Source organism: Heptranchias perlo, chromosome 20 (assembly GCF_035084215.1).
Source record: "Heptranchias perlo isolate sHepPer1 chromosome 20, sHepPer1.hap1, whole genome shotgun sequence".
NCBI classification, from domain to species: domain Eukaryota; kingdom Metazoa; phylum Chordata; class Chondrichthyes; order Hexanchiformes; family Hexanchidae; genus Heptranchias; species Heptranchias perlo.
The window spans coordinates 15,113,063-15,119,062 of record NC_090344.1 but is presented as its reverse complement, the minus strand read 5'-3'; positions in this window follow the sequence as shown (position 1 = coordinate 15,119,062).

Genomic DNA, 6,000 nt, shown 5'->3' with positions numbered 1-6,000 from the left:
ACACACACAGTTCATAAACAAACATCACACTCATATATACACACCCACAGTTCATATATAAATATCACACTTATATATACACACCCACAGTTCATATATAAACATCGCACTAATATATACACACACAGTTCATATATAAATATCACACTCATATATATATATACCCACAGTTCATGTATAAATATCACCCTCATATATACACACCCATTGTTCATATTTAAACATCACACTCATACATACACACACAGTTCATATATAAACATCGCACTCATATATAGACTCCCACAGTTCATATATAAATATCACACTCATATATACACACCCACAGTTCATATATAAACATCGCACTAATATATACACACATAGTTCATATATAAATATCACACTCATATATATATATACCCACAGTTCATGTATAAATATCACCCTCATATATACACACCCATTGTTCATATTTAAACATCACACTCATACATACACACACAGTTCATATTTAAACATCGCACTCATATATGGACTCCCACAGTTCATATATAAATATCACAATCATATAGACACACCCACAGTTCATATGTGAACATCACACTCATATATGGACTCCCACACTTTATAAAACAACAGCGCACTCTCACTACACGTCCTGTTTTGTATTTTCAGCGTTAAATTTGCTGAAGTCTGGCAAAGGGGGCGAGATGTCGGTCCTGCCGGTGAATGCTACTTCGACGGATGTGCGGTGTCCAGGGGATTGGAAAGCTCCTGTGCCACACGAAGTGTCTGAAAGGCCCGGATACACATGAAGATCATCAGCGCGGTGTCCACACCTCGTGCTGCAATGTTAGCGAGCCTGACATCAACTTAAAAGGCGGCTTGTTGCAAACACCTTGTGGTCTCAGTTTCTTTTTGCACAGAACTGAACCTCAATCGTTCAAAATGCAATGTTTTCTTTGCTGTTTCACGATAAACAATATCTTATAATGAAGTTTCGCTCATTGGTTCCTCAGTGTCAGAGGGAGAATTGTCCAAAACTCCTCATTTAATTCATTGTTTATTCAGAATCAGCCCACGATTGACACAGAGAGCTAAACACACCGAGAGATACAGAGTATCGGTAAACACAGCGAGAGATACAGAGTATCGGTAAACACAGCGAGAGATACAGAGTATCGGGAAACACAGCGAGATACAGTGCATCGGTAAACACAGCGAGAGATCCAGAATATCGGTAAACACAGCGAGAGATCCAGAGTATCGGTAAACACAGCGAAATGGACAAGAGAAATAGAAAAATACAAACTGCCTCAAACGCTAACAGACAGATATCAGGAAGAGGTGGTGGGGTCGTTGTCGCTTAATTTGTTTCATCAATTTGCAAAAGCTGGGCAAATTGCCTTTTTCGTCACAAGAGGTCCTCGGTTCGATTCCCAGCAGTGCCTTTTTATTCCATTTGATATTTACCCCATTTCTGAATTAAACAACAAAGTGAGGTGAGAGTGACTGCCTTGACATCAAGGCAGCATTTGACCGAGTGTGGCACCAAGGAGCCCCAGTAAAATTGAAGTCAATGGGGATCAGGGGGAAAACTTTCCAGTGGCTGGAGTCACACCGAGCACAAAGGAAAATTATAGTGGTTGTTGGAGGCCAATCGTCTCAGCCCCAGGGCATTGCTGCAGGAGTTCCTCAGGGTAGTGTCCCAGGCCCAACCATCTTCAGCTGCTTCATCAATGACCTTCCCACCACATTAAGGTCAGAAATGGGGATGTTCGCTGATGACTGCACAGTGTTCAGTTCCATTCGCAACCCCTCAAATAATGAAGCAGTCCGAGCCCGCATGCAGCAAGACCTGGACAACATCCAGGCTTGGGCTCATAAGCAGCAAGTAACATTCGCGCCAGATAAATGCCAGGCTATGACCATCTCCAACAAGAGACAGTCTAACCACCTCCCCCTGACATTCAACGGCATTACCATCACCGAATCCCCCACCATCAACATCCTGGGGGTCACCATTTGGACCAGAAACTTAACTGGACCAGCCATATAAATACTGTGGCTACAAGATGGTTTGGTCAGATGGGCGGAACAGTGGCAAATGGAATTTAACCCGGAAAAGTGCGAGGTGATGCACTTTGGAGGGACTAACAAGGCAAGGGAATACACAATGAATGGGAGGACCCTAGGCAAGACAGAGGGTCAGAGGGATCTTGGTGTGCAAGTTCACAGATCCCTGAAGGCGGCGGAACAGGTAGATAAGGTGGTAAAGAAGGCATAAGGGATACTTGCCTTTATTAGCCGAGGCATAGAATATCAGAGCAAGGAGGTTATGATGGAGCTGTATAAAACACTGGTTAGGCCACAGCTGGAGTACTGTGCGCAGTTCTGGTCGCCACACTACAGGAAGGATGTGATCGCTTTGGAGAGGGTGCAGAGGAGATTCACCAGGATGTTACCAGGGCTGGAGCGCTTCAGCTATGAAGAGAGACTGGGAAGATTGGGTTTGTTTTCCTTGGAGCAGAGGAGGTTGAGGGGGGACATGATTGAGGTGTACAAAATTATGAGGGGCACAGATAGGATGGATACTAAGGAGCGTTTTCCCTTCGTTGAGGGTTCTATAACAAGGGGACATAGATTCAAGGTAAAAGGCGGGAGGTTTAGAGGGGATTTGAGAAAGAACTTTTTCACCCAGAGGGTGGTTGGAGTCCGGAACTCACTGTCTGAAAGGGTTGTGGAGGCAGGAACCCTCACAACATTCAAGAAGCATTTGGATGAGCACTTGAAATGCCATAGCATACAAGGCTACGGACCAAATGCTGGAATATGGGATTAGAGTAGACAGGGCTGATGGCCGGTGCGGACACGATGGGCCGAAGGGCCTCTATCCGTGCTGTATAACTCTATGACTCTATGACTCTAAGAGCAGGTCAGAGGCTGGGTATTCGGCGGCGAGTGACTCACCTCCTGACTCCCCAAAGCCTTTCCACCATCTACAAGGCACAAGTCAGGAGTGTGATGGAATACTCTCCACTTGATTGGATGAGTGCAGCTCCAACAACACTCAAGAAGCTCGACACCATCCAAGATAAAGCAGCCCGCTTGATTGGCACCCCATCCACCACACTAAACATTCACTCCCTTCACCACCGGATCACTGTGGCTGCAGTGTGTACCATCCACAGGATGCACTGCAGCAACTCGTCAAGGCTTCTTCGACAGCACCTCCCAAACCCGCGACCTCTATCACCTAGAAGGACAAGAGCAGCAGGCACATGGGAACAACTCCACCTGCTCGTTCCCCTCCAAGTCACACACCATCCCGACTTGGAAATATATCGCCGTTCCTTCATTGTCGCTGGGTCAAAATCCTGGAACTCCCTTCCTAACAGCACTGTGGGAGAACCGTCACCACACGGACTGCAGCGGTTCAAGAAGGCGGCTCACCACCACCTTCTCGAGGGCAATTAGGGATGGGCAATAAATGCTGGCCTCGCCAGCGATGCCCACATCCCGTGAACGAATTTAAAAAAAACACAGGCCGTATTTGTATTAATTCCGGAGCCAACAAGGAAAGGACTGCTGAACTGTAACGCGGAAGTGCTCGTTCTTTGCACAGACGGACCTCTCACTGAAGTAGCAAACACTTTGAGCTTGACAAATCATAGAATCGTTGGAGTTTGGAAGGATGCCATTCGGCCCATCGAGTCAGTGCCGTCTCTTTGTAAGAGCAATCCAGTTAGTCCCATTCCCTCTCTCTTTCCCCGTAGCCCTGCATTTTTTTCCCTTCTACTCTTTATCCAATTCCCTTTTGAAAGCCACGATTGAATCTGTTTCCGCCATCCTTTCGGGCAGTGCATTCCAGATCAGAACTTCTCGCTGCTTTTTTTTTTCCTGATGTCGCCTTTGGTTTTTTGCCAGTCACCTTAAATCTGTGCTCTCTGGTTCCCGATCCTTCCGCCAATGGGAACAGTTTCTCTCTATTTACTTTATCTAAACCCGTCATGATTTTGAACACTTCCATCAAATCTCCTCTCAAACTTTTCTGTTCTCAGGAGAACAACCCGAGCTTCTCCAGTCTATTCGCGGAACTGAAGTCCCTCATCCCTGGATCCATTTCTGCACCTTCTTTTCTGCATCTTTTCTGCACCCTCTCGAAGGCCTTCACATCCTTCCGAAACTGCGGTGCCCCGAATTGGACATAATGCTCAAGTTGTGGCTGAACCAGTGTTTTATAAAGGTTTAACATAACTTCCTTGCTTTGGTGCTCTATGCCTATATCTATAAAGCCCCAGATTCCGTATCCTTTTTAACCGCTTTCTCAATCTCTCCTGCCACCTTCAAAGATTTGTGCAAAGGTACCACCAGGTCGCATTTCCTGCACCCACTTTAGAATTGTACCATTTAGTTTATTTTGCATCTCCTCGTTCTTCCTTCCAAAATGTATCATTTCGCATTTCTTTGCATTAAATGTTATCTGCTATGTGTCCGTCCATTCCACCAGACTGTCTATGTCATCTAGGAGTCTATTACTGTCCTCCTCACTGTTTACTGCGCTTCTCAGTTTTGTGTTATCTGCAATTTGAAATTGTGCCCTGTACACCCAAGTCCAATTCATTAATATATATCAAAAAAAGCAGCCATCCTAGTACCGACCCCTGGGGAACACCACTGTCTACCTTCCTGCAGTCCAAAAAACAACCGTTTACCACTACACTCTGTTTCCCGTCAGTTAGCCAATTCGCATCCATGGTGCCACTGCCCCTGTTTGTTCCGATGGCTTCAATTTTGCTGACAAGCTGATTACTGGACTATCCCAATGGTCTCCTGGCTCATCTCCCATCTTCCACCCTCCATAAAACTGAGCTCATCCAAAACTCTGCTGCCCGTATCCTTACTCTCAACAAGTTCCGTTCTCCCACCTCCCCTGTGATCACTAACCTACATTGGCTCCCAGTCCGGGAAAGCCTCGATTTTAAAATGCTCATCCACGTTTTCAAATCCCTCCATCTCTTCACCTATCCCAATCTCTGCAACCTCCTCCAGCCCTACAATTCTCATCCTTCTTGTCAAATGCCTCTATGGCCTCGCCCCTCCCTGTCTCTGTAAACTCCTCCAGCCCTACAACCCTCCGAGATCTTAGCGCTCCTCCAATTCTTCCTTCTTTTGCATCCCCGATTTTAATTGCTCCACCATTGGCGGCCGTGCCTTCAGCTGCCTCGGCCCTAAGGTCTGGAATTCACTCCCGAAACCTCTTCGCCTCTCTACCTCTCTCTCCTCGTTTAAGACGCTCCTTAAAACCTACCTCTTCAACCAAGCTTTTGTTCATCTGTCCTAATACCGCCTTATGTGGCTCAGTATGAAATTTTGTTTGATAATCTCTCCTGTGAGTTGCCTTGGGTCGTTTCACTACGTTAAAGGACCGAAATAAATGCAAGTTGTTGTACTTGTTGTTGTTCTTGTTGTTGTTGTTTTGTAGCACTTCATCAACCGCATTGCCCTCATCAACTCTCTCTATTACCTCATCAAGAAACTTAATCAAGTTAGTTAAACACGATTGGCCTTTAACAAATCCATGCTGGCTTTCCTTTATTAATCCACACTTGCCCAAGTGACTATTCATTTTGGCCCGGATCATCGTTTATACAAGCTTCCCCACCACCGAGTTTAATGTTACTGGAGTGTAGTTGTTGGGTTTATCCTTACACTCTTTTTTTAACAAGGATCTAACATTTGTAAACATCCAGTCCTCTGGCATCACCCCTGCATCTAAGGCGGATTGGAAGATTATGACCAGGACCTCTGAAATTTCCACCCTTCCACTCCCTCAGCAACTTTGAAAGCATCCCATCCGGACCGGGTGACTTATCAACTTTAAGCATAGCCAGTCTTTCAAGTGTCTCCTCTGTATCAATTTTCACCACATCCAGTGTCTCAACTACCTCCCTTTTTACTGTGACTTTGGCAGCATCTTCTTCCTTGGTAGAGACAGATGCAAAGTACTCTTTCAGT